This window comes from Hibiscus syriacus, unplaced genomic scaffold (genome assembly GCF_006381635.1).
Source record: "Hibiscus syriacus cultivar Baekdansim isolate YM2019G1 unplaced genomic scaffold, ASM638163v2 tig00111539_pilon, whole genome shotgun sequence".
Taxonomy (NCBI): Eukaryota; Viridiplantae; Streptophyta; class Magnoliopsida; order Malvales; family Malvaceae; genus Hibiscus; species Hibiscus syriacus.
In genome coordinates, this window is record NW_024063113.1 from 235,308 (window position 1) to 253,425 (window position 18,118).

General features: G+C 33.1%; 3 pseudogenes; all 3 read left to right on the forward strand.

The window, feature by feature from the left end:
* Positions 1 to 2,272: 2,272 nt before the first annotated feature.
* LOC120164440 lies at positions 2,273 to 5,637 on the forward strand (annotated as a pseudogene).
* A 3,809-nt stretch (positions 5,638 to 9,446) lies between these two features.
* LOC120164457 lies at positions 9,447 to 11,588 on the forward strand (annotated as a pseudogene).
* Positions 11,589 to 13,366: 1,778 nt separating this feature from the next.
* Positions 13,367 to 14,647, forward strand: LOC120164449 (annotated as a pseudogene).
* The last annotated feature ends 3,471 nt before the right edge of the window (positions 14,648 to 18,118 follow it).

An 18,118-nucleotide genomic window follows, 5' to 3' on the forward strand; every position in this document is an offset into this window, starting at 1 on the left:
AATATTAGCTCTTAACGAAAATAATTATAATTTAGAAATCCTATGATCAATTGCTTTCCCGAACATTCTTTGATTTTGAAATGATTCCTTCACAAACTCTCTTAGGATTAAAACTGGTTATCCATAATTTCCAAATAAAACTAACATTTCTTATGCACATCAGTAGTTATATCGTATCAATATGTCTTTTCAGAGTTATTAACCAACTTCCAGTGGCAATTCTTATCATTTTCCAACATAAGGGTAATTTCGTAATTTTACCATATCGGAGTATTCTCATAATTTTTCATCCAAGTATCTTTAACATTTAACCCTTGATGATATAAAATATAAGTTACAAATCCAGAGCTGATTTCTTATCACCAATCACAAACTTGTAATTTAATTCTAACAATTATCAATCTCTTATCTTAGTCATTCGATCCGTATTCAGTTACAGAATTTCTACCACATTCATATCGAGTGAATAAATTATTCAACTCCACAAAAGTGACCAACATTATCTTATTCATGCATTCACCAATATCAACATGTTCCATAAAGCATAAAGAGGTAGTAAAGTATTACCTCGATTTCCGTGCAATACCGATCGACCATAAAAATTCCATTCGAATGCCTTTGATATTCAATTCAACTTCAAATAATTCCTCAGATACATATCAACATAAATTATATCAGAAACGGAGCTTAATTGCGATAAACGGATCAAATCGGGTGATAAATCAGTGAAATACGGCTTACCGGGTTCGAATTTGGCGAAACGGACTTCGGATTCGGATTCAGGACGTCGAAAGCATAAAATGTGACTTTTCAAAAATTTGGAATTTTTGGTCAAAATCAAAGTCAACGGGTTTGACCGGAAATTTCGAGGCCTTCGGGTTCGAATTTCGAAAAACGGACAGCGTAATCGGATTTGGAACGTCGAAAAATGTCAGGATAGGTATACTCGGTCGAAGTCAAAGGTCGTTTAATGCCCGGTCAAAGCTAGTCAAAGTTTTGGTCAACAGTGGTCAACGACGGTCAATGGGTCAACGGGTCGGGTCGGGTCAACGGGTCAGGTCGGGTCAACGGGTCGGGTCGGGTTGTGACAGGTCAAACCGGTCAACTATACACCAAAACCGGTCAAACCGGTCATTTTTTTCTTCCCCACGCGCAGTGGCGGCGCGTGGGGGCGCGTTAACAGTGCTAAAATCCCGGAAAAATTTCTAAAAATTATTTTGAGCGATTTCGAGATACTTACAAAGCTCGGTTCACAATTTTGAACGGCGGAGAGCTCGATTTCAACAAATCGGAAACTTTGACCGCTTCATCTCCTCACGCGCCGCCGTCTACGGAGACCAAGGATGACATCGGCAAACTCAGAACGATGCAACGAACACGATGGTGCGGGAGGTGTCGTAAACAGATGACCCGATCGTCGTGAATCGATGAAAAACCAACTAAAACCGAGTTATTACCGACGATACTTCCGACTGAAATTCACGACGAACGGCGATGATTCACGACGAAAGGTTTGAGGGGTTTTGTTCCTCGATTGACAACGAACACGATGGTGGTTTCAGCTCGTCGTTTGGAGGTCGGACGGCGAGTAGATCGGAGTTGGAAGTTGGGTTGTTGGATAAGGGAAATCTGGAAAATATGAAACCTGCGCACAGGGAGGAGCTTATAATTCATCATATATAAGAAATGGTTAAATCATGATTTTAGCCACTGAATTTTCTGCACTTTATAAAATGGTCTGCCAACTTTAAAACTTTATAATTTAATCCCCAATGTTTCTTTCAAAATATCAATTAAATCTGCCACTTTATAATTTCTTAATTTTAACCCCTAAATTGGGGTGTTACAAATAGCATGCGCCTCCAAGAAACCAGCATACTGAAATCTTACAATATGTTTAGTTGGTACCAAATCATTCACGTCACGTAAAATAAAAATAAGATATACTATTATATGAATTTACATAACTATCACATGAATTTCATTAATTATTGACATTAGATGTTTTGAATAAAACTAAATTAAAAGTTTGTTTTACTCAAGTATATAGTTTAGTGGTCAAAATGGAATCGATTCAATAGTTTATTGACCTTGAGAGTAGTTTACCCAAAGTGGATATTTGCCGGATGCTCGCCAATCCAAAATTCCAAATACAGCGTCAAGTCCCCACAGGCCACCACTAAGCAAATTCCGACCTCGAGATTTCATTCGGCGCTCGCCTCCTCCTTACCACAAAACTAATATATACACACTCAAATATTCGTTTCCCTTCAAAAAAATTCGTTCCGAGCATAAAAATTATTGCTTGCCAAACAATTTATTTGACGAAGGTTTTTGAATAGGAAAGACATGCAGATCTTTGTCAAAACACTTTCAGGGAAGACTATTACTCTCGAGGTTGAGAGCTCCGACACCGTTGATAATGTCAAGGCCAAGATTCAGGTTTTTCTTGTTTGGCCCCCTCTTTGTTTTTCGTTTTTACTATTTGTTTGATCTGAGTTTCTCTCTTTTTTTAAAAAGGAATTAGTGATGTTATTGTTGTCGCAGTTGATTTTTTGTTTCGTTGATGAGAAAATAACAAGTAACCGATAAGGGAAAACAACTCTAGATATGTAGATATGTGAAGTAAAACTGTGGCTAGGTTTTAAGATTTTTAATCTCTGTTTGCTAAGTTTGGCTAATTGATTAGATGCTATTAACTCTGAATCGAAATACTTTGAAATCTGAACTTTATTTTTTAAAAAGGGAAAAAAAGTTACTCAAATTTTATCTCGGATTAGATAGATAGTTTGATCATCAATGGCGAAAACTTGCCATGATCACCCAACATCTAAACATGATGTAATATTTGTGCCTTGATTTCTTCATAGGTTTTCTACTATTTAGCATTGTGGGTGAATGATGCTTTATTCTTTTTGTTAGAAATCAAACTTGATTTCTAGAATGTTGAAAAATTTGCATATGACAAATATCTGGCAAGACATGGATAATTCTAGAAGATTCTTTATTAGTGAAACATGATCTTGAATTACTTAAGAACTAAGCATGGAAAATAAACATGTGACAATTGATGATGGAAGGGAATTTCATTAAGACAAGGAACTCCATGTGGCAATACAAGAAGAATTTGGAAATGTCTAGATCTTTCATTAAGGAGGTTAATTACCCTTGTAAATGTATGTCTTTAGCATTAATATAAATGTATACAAAGTGAATGAAAAGGAATATGAGAAAAGGCTTAGAAAAGTCAGAATGAGAAATAGTTTAGCAAAGTTATTAGAGAATGAAAAAGCTTAACAAAGCAAGGACGAGAAATAGCTTAGCAAAGCTATGAGAGAAAAGGTGAAGCTTAGCAAAGCTTAAAATATTGAGGATGTGTTTATAAACTAGCCACAACTAGTGTTGTAGTGTAGTATTATTGTCATATTGGGGTAACGTCGTTGTAACATATTTTGTTTCGTATTAATAATAGTGCGAGTTTTATAAATTACTCGAGTGCCCACCTACGCTTCCAACAAGTGGCCTCAGAGCTTGGTTCGTGTTTAACGTGGTGGAGAAGATGACCAACATGATTCAACCTCAAATCCCGAGATTGACAAAGATGGATTATGACAATTGAAGCATTTAAATGAAGGCGTTACTAGGCTCCCAAGATTATTGAGATATCATCGAGATGGTTACATCGAGCCTGAAAATGCAGCAGCAGAAGCAACCCTGACCAATGAAGAAAAGAAGGTATTGAAGGAATCCCGGAAAAAAGATAAAAGAGCGTTGTTCTTTATTTTTCAAAGAGTAGACGAATCTAAATTTGAAAAAATTTATGATGCGATGACCGCAAAACAAGCGTGGTAGATTTTGTAAAAATCTCTTCAAGGTGCCGAAAAAGCAAAGAAGAATACATAGCCGCAGTAGTGTGTACTTTCCAGGAAATGAAGAATCGATTAGAGATAATAAGCGGAGAAAAGCTTGGAATGGAAAATCAAGTTTGAGGGGAAGTGTTAGAAATCAAACTTGATTTCTAGAATGTTCGAAAATTTGCATATGACAAATAGCTGGCAAGGCATGGATAATTATAGAAGTTTCTTGATTAGTGAAACATGATCTTGAAGTACTTAAGAACTAAGCATGGAAAATAAACATGTGACAATTGATGATGGAAGGGAATTTCATTAAGACAAGGAACTCCATGTGGCAATACAAGAAGAATTTGGAAATGCCTAGATTTTTCATTAAAGAGGTTAATTACCCTTATAAATATATATTTAGCATTAATATAAATGTATGCAAAGTGAATGAAAAGGAATATGAGAAAAGGCTTAGAAAAGCCAGAATGAGAAATAGCTTAGCAAAGCTATTAGAGAATGAAAAAGCTTAGCAAAGCAAGGACGAGAAATAGCTTAGCAAAGCTATGAGAGAAAAGGTGAAGCTTAGCAAAGCTTAAAATATTGAGGTTGTGTTTGTAAACTAGCCACAACTAGTGTTGTATTATTGTAATATTGGGGTAACGTCGTTGTAACATATTTTGTTTCGTATTAATAATAGTGCGAGTTTTATAAATTACTCGAGTGCCCACCTACGCTTCCAACACTTTTAAGCTTGAAAGTTAGTGCCTAATTTATATCTTAAGAAGCTTTGATTTGAAGTTTTCCACGAAATGCTGGAAATTTTTTTATTAGTTATGGAACAGGATCCACTTAGATTTATCCAATGGTTATATTTTGTGTAAATCTAATGAATATTATACAGCGTAAGTGGATTCTAAACTATATTGATTGTAGTCTATTTAAACTATCTGTTCAATACATATTCGAACATAGCGAGGGGTATGATCCTCCGAAAGCTTTTAAAATGAGAACTTGTATGTCGGATGCATACTTGTATTCCACACTGAACTTCAAGTCTAATGGTAACAAAATTGTCAACAGCGTCTCCATCTTTTGTTTTAATTATTTTCTTCTTTTGAGTGTTTGTGTTACACTGCACCGTTTTTTCTTTTAATCGTTTCGTTTTTCTTACTATAATGAAATGACTGCTGATGCACCTATTTGCAATTTACAGGACAAGGAAGGAATACCTCTTGGTCAGCAGAGATTGATTTTTGCTGGCAAACAGCTTGAAGATGGTCGAACTCTTGCAGATTATAACAAAAGGAATCGACACTTCACTTGGTTTTGAGGCTTAGGGGAGGGACTATGATCAAGGTTAAGACTCTCACTGGAAAAGAAATTGAGATTGATATTGAACCAACTGATACCATTGATCGGATTAAAGAGCGTGTTGAAGAAAAAGAAGGAATTCCACCTGTGCAGCAAAGGTTACCATCTTGTTCTCTGGAGTTTTCCTTTTACATTGTTATCTTGGTTTAAATTCTGTGCATTTTTTCCCTGGTAGATGCTTGTTGAGTTTAACATACCTGGATTTAGTTGTTCGCTTTTGAAGTTATCGACACTTCACTGATCCGCTGCATAATAATGATGTCTAATTTCACTTGAATTGTTCCATGGTTGCAGGCTCATTTATGCTGGCAAGCAGCTCGCAGATGACAAGACCGCTCGTGAATACAATATCGAGGGGGGCTCTGTGCTTCATCTCGTGCTTGCATTGAGAGGGGGAAGTCTTTAGATGGCTGCTTCTATGATCAGAAACGTCTGATGGCATAAATTCTCTATATTTTGCATACACTACAATTGTGACATGTGATGATCGGAAAACTTCATCTGATAATTTCCTTGACATGTTCTGTTTCTTCTAGTTATCTATGACTCACTGAGGAATTTTACTTGTCTGCTTTCTGCTCTGAAACTGGGAAACCTTTTCAGACAATGAGCTTACTGTTGCTGCAGAAAATTTCCCAGTTTATGACTTACTGAAGCAGCAGTAAACTCATTGGCAGGAAATTTATGACCATGGTGGATTTATAAAATTTATGAACGAAAATAAATTATCAATAGAAAATATTAAGAAATATTAAATTATATAAGAACTTAAAGCTTTTGGAGACTACTCACGATAGCCTTCCCTCAGTCCATTCTCTCACTTTTCTTTCTTTATCAAACATATATAGGGCTAGTTTGGCATAGTTTTGAAAAGTGACTTTTGAAAATAATGTAGAAAAAGAATTTAACAGTGCATATTAAAATTTAACCATTTGTAATTGTTATTAAAAAATAAATTTAAAAAGATAAAATATCAATTATGGATATTATGTTGTCAATTCAAAATATAGAATTTAAACTATATCTACATCTATTAATATTATGATATATAAAATATATCAACTTCAACTATAATAAAAATATAAAAAAATATTTTAAGATAATTTATTAATAGTATTTTTTAAATAAAATATTTTATTAAGAAAAAATGTATTATCAATACGTTTTAACATGTAGATATAAAATTATTATGAAATAATAATTTAAATACTTGTTTTAAAAAAAGAATATTACAAAAAAAGACATTATTGCTTGCAAATTAAAGTATTAACACGGATATCTCATTTGATATGGCTACAGGTTTCAAACGGGTGGTGTTGTATCAACACGGATGCCTCCGTTGATACTGCTACAAGTTTCAGTTCGATTGGAGGTATTTGCTCGAAGGACTGATGGAACTTGGCTCTTTGGTTTTTACAAAGGTATTGGTGTCACAAATCCGCTTCAAGCCGAGCTTTGGGGCATTTTTCATGGCCTGTGTGAAGCTTGGCATTATGGAATCGAACTTCTGCAGGTTCAATCGGACAGCCTCCAAGTCATTAGCCTCCTCAAGAATCTAACTGCTGATAGCATTTTGCTTCCCCTTGTTCGCGCTATCTCTCAGATGTGTAATCGTAGCTGGTATGTCGAGTTTCTCTGGGTTCACCGTGAAGGCAACATGGAGGCTGATAGTCTTTCAAAGTTCGGTCTTCCCCTTGATTGCGAGATGCAAAGGCTCTCTGAACCTCCTAGTTCCACTATCCCTTTGATGCACTAGGACATTGCTGGCCCTCGTTATGTTAAATTTGGTGTAATTGCTTAAGGCCATTGCCTCCTTTCAATCCCCCAAAATATAAAAATGAATTTATTATACTAGAAATTATGGTATCTCATTAATTATATTTCATAACGAGACGAAGCTTTTAATTATTCCAATTCAATCACAATCACTCATTTAAAGTTTAAAATAACATAATTTAAATGATATCTTTGTCCTTTTAACCATTCAAAAATAAAAATATATTCAAAAGAAATTAATATTATAAATGAAATATATCAATTTAAACTATAATAAAAATATAAAAAAATACAAATAAAAATACATAATCATAATAAAAATATATTTTATAATAACTTAATATTAATATTTTTAATATATAAACCATGAACTTTGTTTATTTTTAAGTAATTAAAATAAATTATTAAATAATGAATTATTTTTTAAGGATTTTAATATTAAATTAATAAAAATATATATAAATACATAATTGAGTAGAGCTTATGTATTAATAAGAGTAAAATTATAATTTGCTTCTAAAAGTAAAGTTGAAAATGAAAAAAAAAAACTAAAAATCCAAGAAGTGAGCAATTATTTAAAAAAATTATTTAAAAATTTATTGGTCCACTGAATCTATCGAATAATTTTTGAATCCAACAGGTTGAATGGATAATCAGATATTTGTGTTAGCAAGATAATCCCAAGCAAATGGAGTCGGCGCTGACAATTGCATTTATAGACTGCACTCGCAATAATGGCGTTTTCTAATACCCTTTTCTTCTCCTTTCTTTTATACCCAGTTTTCAAACTTGTTGGGTTTATACGTTTTCTCATTCTTCCTTTTCATTTTATTTCTACAAATGGAAACATTACACTATAATTTCATGTTTTGAAAGTATATTTTGGTCCCAAAAATGGGGAAAATTCAGTTTTAGCCCCTTCAAAAATTTTAAAATTAAATAATGTAATGGTAAAATCACCTTTTGACTTTCAAAAAAAATTCAATTCAATTCAATTCAATTCAATTATTCTAATAAAAAATGGCTAAATTACACAAATGGTCCCCAATTATATGAAATTATTTTGTTGAGTCCTTCGACTATTAAAAGTTACAAAATGATCTCCCGACTATATGAAATTATTTTTTTAGTCATCTGACTATTAAAAGTCACAAAATAGTCATTCGACTATTCATGTGTTTCAAATTCGTCATTTTCTATTAAAAATTTGTCGACAATCTAAGTTGGACACTAACCTACTGACTATGATATGCTAAAATATGATTCCTAAATCTCGAAATACTATCATATCTTAATCAACATGTTACATCCAACTCAGACTATCATAAATTTTTAACGAGAAATGATGAATTTGGAATATATGGACAATTTAATGATAAACGAACACAAAATGTAACTTTCTTTTAAATCAAGAAAAAACCATAAGAAAAAATATATATAAACGAAGACAAATATAAATTTAATTAAACAAATAAACATAAACGAGCAAATTATCGAACGTAAACAAACGAACGAATTATCGAACGTTCATGAACATAAATGAACGAACATGTACTTTGATCGTGTTTATTCATTTAATTAAACGAATATAAAATCTAGTTCATATTTGTTCGTTTAATAAATAAACAAACATAAATGAAGTTTCCGCTAAACAGTTCACGAATAGTTATTGAACGGTCGGTTCGTTTACAACCCTATTAATAATATTTTCGTTCAATACATTATAAACAATGAATTTGTTGATTTTTGTATTTTCGTCCAATAATTTCATTACACTTATGATATGAATAAATAAAAATATTATGTGAAAAATATATTTATATAAGATTATTCAATAAATAATTACAAGTAGAATGGTAAATATTTGTAAGCAAGTTTATTTATCTTGTGTCTAATATTAGTGATGTTTTTTTAATTATTTTAGTAAATCAAAATAATGATAGGATCAATATACATTTATAAACTTTTTAATTTCAAATTAATTTTAAAATGAAAAATTATATTATATTTAAAAAAATATTTATGACAAAGTCACAAACAAAATAAGATAAAATAACTCATATATATTGATGGAAAATAATCCATATAAATTAACTTTTTAGGTTTTTAGCTATTAATAATTAAAAAAAACTAATGTTGACCAGCTTTCAGTTTCATTTAATCGAAATCATGGTTGCATGGGGCAGGGGCTGCCAAGGGCCAACCTCGAGACAGATAGGCACGAGATCATGCCACTTGCCCAAGGAATTATTAAATGCATTAGTTTATTCAATTATCCACTTGTAGAAACTGATAATGCAACAATATTTTAATCCATTTGAAAATAAATGTTGACTGTATGACCAAATTTAGAGTTCCAAGAAAGTAATAGTTGTCTATAAATAGAAGAAAAATCAAATAAAATCACACAACCATTCCTCAATTTCATTTCATCTAATTTATCTATTTGTTTCTATGGCACTTCAAGCAAGTATTTTTACCAAATTTGCACTGAACCAAGGCGTTTTTATGCCAGCTCCTCGGGTCAATTTCCGTGGGAGAGGACCCCGTTGCCTGGTATCAACACATCTGGTGGATTCCGTGCAAGTTTCTCAAGTGCCGGCCAACACTCACCGAGAAACCTTTCGTCCATTGGCGGACTTCCCCCCGGATATATGGGGCGACTATTTCATGTCTCTTTCTTTCAACAATTCGGTAATCACGTTCCCGTGTTTCTCTTGTAAATCACACATGCATCTCCTATAGTTTGATATTTATGTATGTGCGTGAATATCAAACATTCATCTTTCTCAGTTGTAAAAGGAACATTATAAAAAAAAATTCTAATGTGTCTTTTCTTTTTATCTTTTACAGGAATTGAAATCATCCTCCAAGCAAGTGGAGGCGTTGAAAGAAAAGGTGAAGGGCATGTTAAAGGATTGTATTGACCAAGTAGAAAAAATCATGTTGATCAATGATCTATGTCGCTTAGGATTATCTTACCACTTTGAGGACGAGATTCAAGAGCTATTAAGCTACCATTTTCATTCAATGTCTAAACTAATTGATGATGAAGACTTGGATTTGCACACCGTTGCAACCATATTTCAAGTTTTCAGGTTACATGGATATCCTATGCATCACGGTAAGCATCACTTTCCAATATTTCATGCAACGGGCTAAATTATAACATAAGAATTATTATTAATACGGTGGATTTTGATTCAGATGTATTTAACAAGTTTACGGACGATGAGGGAGAGTTCAAGGAAGAACTTGCAAGTGATGTGAAGGGCCTTATAAGATTGTACGAAGCAAGCCAATTTAGGATAAATGGGGAGAAAATTTTAGACGAAGCACTTGTTTTCACAACGAAGCACCTACAGTCATCCTTGGCAAAACAATCAACAGGTTCCCATATCAGAGATACATTGAAAATGCTTTGAATCGACCCTATCACAAAGGCATGCCGAGAGTGGAAGCAAGACATACATATCCTTGTATGAACAAGATGAATCACCAAACGAAACATTGCTCAATTTCGCAAAACTCGACTTCAACCGAGTCCAGTGTCTATACCAACAAGAACTAGGCACCCTTTCAAGTTGGTCCAAAGAAATGAACATAGCATCAAGACTTCCCTACGCAAGAAACAGGATGGTGGAGATATTCTTCTGGGCAGTTGGATTCTATTTCGAGCCGCGTTACGCGTCTGCTCGAAACATATTTGCGAAACTTCTCATAATCTTGGGATTTATAGATGATACGTATGATGCATACGGTACCTTTGAAGAACTCGAATGCTTCACCCATGCCATACAAAGGTAAGATTTTTTTTTATCCTTGTATGTAAGTTCAATTTAGGGTAGTTTCAAAAAATTAATAATAGCTGACATCTTCATTTTTTAGGTGGGATATTTGTGCCCTTGATCAGCTACCTGAAGATTATTTGAAAATACTATATGGGGCAGTTCTGAATGTTTACGATGAAGTGGATAGGATGGAGAGCAACAATGGACGATGTTACAGCATGTCTTTTACCAAAGATGAGGTCATATATTTTTCTTATCATCCGCCTAATGAACAAATAATAAAAAAAAACAATTATTCCGATCGAATTCTGATCAAACTCTAACACTTATTATCATTATTATTTCAGTTGAAGAAAATTGTAGTTTCGTACTTGATGGAAGCAAAGTGGACGAAGGAAGGTTACATGCCAACATTCGATGAATATTTGGAAATAGCATTGCATTCAAGTGCCGCCGTTTTAGTGATTGCTCAAGTCTTGGTTGGGATGGAAGAAGCTGATGCCAATGTCTTTGAATGGTTGAGAACTGGTGAAAGTAAAATCTCTTACCGCTATAAATCTCATAGCTCGTCTCTACGACGACATCGCGACCAACGAGGTATTCTATTACTCGAATTATCGGTTATAGATGTATGTTATATACGAGTCGGTACACAAAATAATGTTATTTTGGTATGATTGAAGGACGAGGAAAAGAGAGGACTGGTTGCTTGTGGAATAAATGCTACATGAAGCAATACGGCGTTTCGAAAGAGGAAGCAATACAAGATTCCGGAGAAGACTTGGGATTGCATGGAATGAGCTGAACCAGGAGTTTATCACGAGGCCCAGGGTTGTTCCTATTCAGATCCTTGAGCGTGTTGTTAACATTGCACGGGTGATAGACCTTACTTACAAGGACGAGGATGGGTTTACAATGTCTGAAAAGATTCTGAAACACCACATCTCCAATGTCCATCCACCCCGTGCCTGTTTAACAATTATGTTCCTGTCCTTTTTACTAATTTCCTATTTCAGTATTGAATAACACTATTATAAATTTAAAAATAAACATATTGATTTTTATAGTAATAAAATAGTTTTTTTTCGATGCTCAATTAATTTTCTTCGAAGGAGGGGTGAAACTGTGAATTATTATTTGGTCGGAGAAAATTGTGGACGTGTGAACCGTTATCTAACTTAAAAGTGGTCTAGTCTATTAGGGTTGAATAAATAGTTGGTTAAATTAGAATTAACTAAAAATTTTTATTTATTTCTAGAGTTTATAGTTTCAATGGTTAATTTAGTTTAGTTATTGATTTTAAAAATTTTAATCAAATAATTGATTGTATGTATATTATTTTTTATATAATCAGTGGTGTCTTGATTGACGAATCCATATCAAATATTGTGAAAATTCATTATAATGGCGACTCTCCCAACCTAATTTACATATACTCTAGATCTACGGATTATTGGTAATTGTATGTTTTTATATGTATATTTAATTAATTTAATATTAATATAAAATTAAATATTTAACTACAAAGTACAAACTAATTAAATTCTTTAATAAATTAGATTATTGCATAAATGTCGAATTCAACAATGATAATTTTTATTTTTTAATAAATAAATCTTAAAAAGAAAAAGAAATGTATATATTCAGTCTATTCGATTTTTTCAGTTTAATTAAGAATAAATTCAATTGAATTTATACCTTTATCTAAAGCCCACAAAATGTGCGGTCCAATTGTCCCAATAAGGCCCAAGTTCCAAGTAAATATAACATAATACTACAAAGAAACCAAATCAGATTAAGGCTAGCAGTCAAACGAAGCTCAATAGGCAGATATAGTCTGACCGACTCGGTCCGCCGTCCGACACAACTTGATATTATTGAAAATTCGTATTCAACCAGTCTTAGTTTTGAAAATAAAAGCAAACAGTCGACTTATTGTATGTTCAATCAGGTTCCCTTTATTTTACTGAAAATTTTTTAACAATAAATTTACGTAATTGAATATTTTTATTTTTAATCAATGTTTAATAGAATATCATAATTATATATGAATTCAATGTGAGAAGAGGCATGTATCATGACCGAGATTAGTTGTGAATGATTGGGCCTAAAGATCTCTGCACCCACTAGTAATTAAAATTTTCTTTTAATTTTATTTCTTTCGTCAAATAAGTTGTACCACCAACTTTTTCTTGTTTCCCAAGTAATATTTATTTTCGTGACGGAGGCCCAACATTGCATTATCAACATATTTCATATTTTCATAACAAACGGGAACAAGAACACCGAGGCACTGAGAACATACATACACCCTTTTCTTTTCAAATGAGGAGGAGAAATGAGTAGTGAGCGCAATCACCGGAACTTTCCATGTACGGAGCCCTTCAGATTGAAGATGAATAATTTGTGGTTTTCCCCTCAGAAAGTAATTGGATATTATTGCAGTGATTAAGCCAATGTTAATAATACCTACCTTGGCTTCTTCGCTAAGCTACACGATCTCTAACGCAGTCATGTATGCAAAGTGCTATAAGTACATCCTCAAACCTACCGATTATTCCTCACATCATCATTAAAAATCAAAGAAACTATCGAAATGATGCATAATCCACTGTTTCTTGTCCTTGCCGTAATTTTCTCCAGCCTGGTGATTCCATCAGTAACTGGAGCAAAGGCCTCGAGTAGTTTCAGTGTGGACCTTATTCACCGTGATTCGCCAACATCTCCCTTCTATAATGCTTCTCTCACCTCAACGGAGATCCTAAGAAAAAATGCCCCCGTTCAATGTCCGACTCAACACTTCCGGTCTTTGATTGATCAAAGCGCCATCAGATCTGTTGATTCCGAGTGGAGGCATTTATCTGATGAAACTCTCATTTGGAACACCACCAGTTGAATACTTTGCCATTGCAGACACCGGCAGCGACCTTATATGGATACAATGTCTTCCATGTGGACAGTGCTATCCACAAGGCTCTCCTCCTTTTGATCCTCGGGCCTCGTCCACTTACAAAGAGATCCCTTGTGGTTCCGACACTTGCCAAGCTCTTCCCGGAAACAGTGCACCAACACAAATGACTGTCAATACTCGTATGGCTATGGAGACAACTCGTTTACCGTTGGAGCCCTCAGCACTGATACCTTGACTTTTGACTCCTCCAATGGGAAAATCACAGCATTCGCCACATCGATTTTTGGTTGTGGACACAACAATCAAGGCAAATTCAGAAGCCCGACTGCTGGGCTTGTTGGCCTGGGAGGAGGGCCATTGTCCCTGGTTTCCCAAATAAGTACTCGAATTGATAACAGATTCTCCTACCGCTTGGTCCCTCGCACTTCAAGCTCCAGTAGTAAACTGCTCTTCGGCCAGGAAGCAGTAATATCTCGTCCCGGAGCTGTTTCGACTCCGTTGATAACCAAAACCTCCTACCTTCTACTTCCTTAGCCTCGAAGGTGTTAGCATCGGAGACAAGACCGCACAGCCAGATTCGAGCCACCGGAATATCATAATCGATTCGGGAACACACTCGCTCCTAGAATCAATTTTTATAACAGCTTAGAGACTATAGTGAAAGACACCATTGGAGCAGATCCAGTGCAAGATCCTTCAGGAAATATAGATTGTGTTATGGGGCAGAAACTAATATCAACGTTCCAGAAATGGTGTTCCATTTCAGTGGTGCTGACCTTCGCTTGCAACCCGTCAACACATTCCGGATCAATGCGGACTTAATGTCTATGCTGATAGTTCCAAGTGACTCCTTATCTATCTTTGGAAACTATGCACAGATAAATTTCCGGTTGGAGTATGATCTTCAGAAGAGAACTGCCTCCTTTGCTCCAACAGATTGTACCAAACAATAAGATCGTTTGACTTGGACAGAAATCACAAGATGACAATCTTAACGCAGTTTTAGGCGCTATTTAGATTGCTCAATAGCTTATATAGGTTTCTTGCTTACTTGAAAGATCCTTATATTTTGTTCAGATGGTAACATGAAAACTACTTGTAAGATGATAGTAATTACGGTTAATTGGTTCCTTCCTAGATGTTGCAGCTCAACTGTCTCTGCTATAGTTTGTCGTTGTGTTGTTTCAAACGAGTTTTGGTTTGGTTCTTCTCTCTTTCACGATTGGCTTGTGTACAGGTTAATTGAGAATAAAGTTTTCGATAATTTCTAAATAGTATTCAACATTCAGAGGGTGCTGAATACCTAGGGATGGGTCGGGTTGGGTTTTTGGTCCACCCGACCTGACCGAAAACAAGGGAGCCTCCACCCGAGATCCGACCTGGCCCGGCCCGACCAACACAATAGTTCACCCGACTCGATATAACTTAGAAATCGACCCGAAATAATAAAAAATATTATTTTTATTTAATAAAAACAGTAACTTAATTAAAAAATTATATATAGATGTATTATTATAATTATTTCTAAATAGATAAAGTAAAATTATATTTTTTCGGGTCGGGTCGGGTATTTTTACCCTAAACCCGAACCGACCCGAACATTACACTTAAAAAAATCCGACCCGACCCCGAATTATTTTAAATAACCCGAGCCGATCGAGTCGGATCAAATCGAAACCCGTCGAATTCGAGTCTCATACCCATCCTTATGAATACATATTTTGATATCTTAATAAAGTAAAAGGCATAAGGAAAAATTATCACTTTTTTTCAGAAATAGTTATTTTCTTCTATACTTCTTTTTATATTTTAGTTGTTAATTTTATTTTTTTTGTCAAAATAATCCGTATTGAATGAAAATTATTACTAATTGTCAATATATGTTACTGACGTGTTATTTTCATATGTGTTCAATTGTTAATGTAAAATATATTATGTCATTATTTTAGTGACGCGATAATTTATGATGATATAACACATGTCATATCATTGAGTAAAATATATAAAGTAAAAATATTTTTTCGGGTCAGGTCGGGTCAGGTATTTTTACCCTAAACCCGAATCGACCCGAACATTACACTTAAAAAATCCGACCCGACCCAAATTATTTTGAGAAAACTCGAGCCGATCGGGTAAGATCAAATCGAAACCTATCGAATTTCCTATGCCCATCTTTATGAATACCTATTTTGATATCTTGATAAAGTCAAAGGTAAAAGGAAAAATTATCGTTTTTTCATAAATAGTTATTTTCTTCTCTATACTTCTTTTTAATATTTTAGTTGTTAATATTTTATTTTTTGTCAAATAATCCTTATTGAATGAAAATTATTAATTGTCAATATATATTACTGACGTGTTATTTTCATATGTGTTCAATTGTTAATGTAAAATAATTATGTCATTATTTAGTGACGCGATAATTTATGATGATATAACACATGTCACATAGAGTAAAATAGATAAAGTAAAATTATATTTTTTCGGGTCGAGTCGGGTATTTTTACCCTAAATCCGAACCGACCCGAACATTACATTTAAAAAAATCCGACCTGACCCTGAATTATTTTAAGAAAACTCGAGCCTATCGGGTCAGGTCGAATCAAAACCCATCGAATTCGAATCTCATGCCCATCTTATGAATACCTATTTTGATGTCTTGATAAAATCAAAGGCATAAGGAAAAAATATTGTTTTTTCATAAATAGTTATTTTCTTTTCTATACTTCTTTTAATATTTTAGTTGTTAATATTTTATTTTTTGTCAAAATAATCCTTATTGAATGAAAATTATTACTAATTGTCAATATATGTTATTGAAGTGTTATTTTTATATGTGTTCAATTGCTAATGTAAATATATTATCATTATTTTAGTGACGCGATAATTTATTGATATACATGTCACATCATTGAGTGACATTATATTCTACAGTATTATTTTAGGTGATATGAGATATATTACATCAACAATTGAAATGTAAATATGTCATATTAAAAATATGTGTTGACCGTAATTAATTAGCGTTTCATCCAACATAAATTATTTTAATAAAATTAAAACGTTAAAAAATTAAAATATTTCAACAAAAATAAATAAATATTAAAGTGACCATTTATAAAAACATTAAAAATTAATTTTGTCATATACCATCACAAAATTTTTTGTAAATTCTATTCATAAAAAGTCCAAGATGTAAATTAATACAATACTAAATAAAAAATAGAAAAACAAAATCAAGTCAATTTTTAACAGAAAAAATATGAAAAAGTGTAAAGAAGTTCATTCGACAACGATTTCTCATTGGAGTGAACACATGACGTTCATGTCCACACAGGACCTGGTTGAGGCGGCGCAAAATGCGATCGCCCAGGCCTCAAAAAAAGTATATATATAGTGACGTTTTTTCAATAAACGTCATTATAGATAGATCTATTACGACGTTTTTTTAAAACACGTCACTATTATTACGGCTTTATTGATAAATACCATTATAGATGAATCTATCGCGGCGTTTGTCAAAAAAACGCCACTATTGTTACAACGAAATCGAATATATCTAAAAAATAGAAACTCCTTTATAAGAATTTATAAAACGCCCCCGAAAACCTAGCCAATACCATATGTCCACAACCTCTAAAATGATAAAGATGATCCCATATGAGAACAATTTCTCATTTGAATGGACACATGAGCTTTACGTCAACGTCTAAAATCGTAAAAATTATTTGTTTGAAAATATTTATCAAAATATAAAAGAATGTTGTTAATATTAAATTTTAAAAATAATAAAATTATCACTAATATTATTATTTTGTATGAAATTGATCATTCGGTCATTAACAATTATTACTGAAGCTACAAAAGTATGATATGACACATTGGAACACCTAAATTGATGCTATTTGAGGTATTTCAATTACAAAAGACAATTGATAATCAAACATATCATAAGCTGAGATTAATAATTGAATCTCATTAGAAAATTTATCGTAATAAGTTGATGTTCTAACTTTAAAAAATAACTTAAATTCCCTATCTAAAATATCTAATTTTACCTCTCATATGGTTATATTATAACGTGAGTTGATGTTAAAAAACCATTTATTTTCTAATATACTTATCATGTATATTGAACAAATAAAGGTGAGATAAGAATAAAATATATATACGTTTGTCCCACCACCTACTACGAGTCTAATTTTATTATATTTATGCCATAGTACTGTAAAACATGTATCAATCCTCATCCAATTGTGAGTGAAGTGGATGGATCGTCACGAAGCCTACTCCATTAAGATCACTATAAACGAATTTTAATATTATGTCAAAAAATAATAACAAATTTATAAATATTAAAATGAGAAATTTTGAGTAATTAGTTAAATAAAAAATTCTTATAAAATTATTTTGGTGTCATAAAT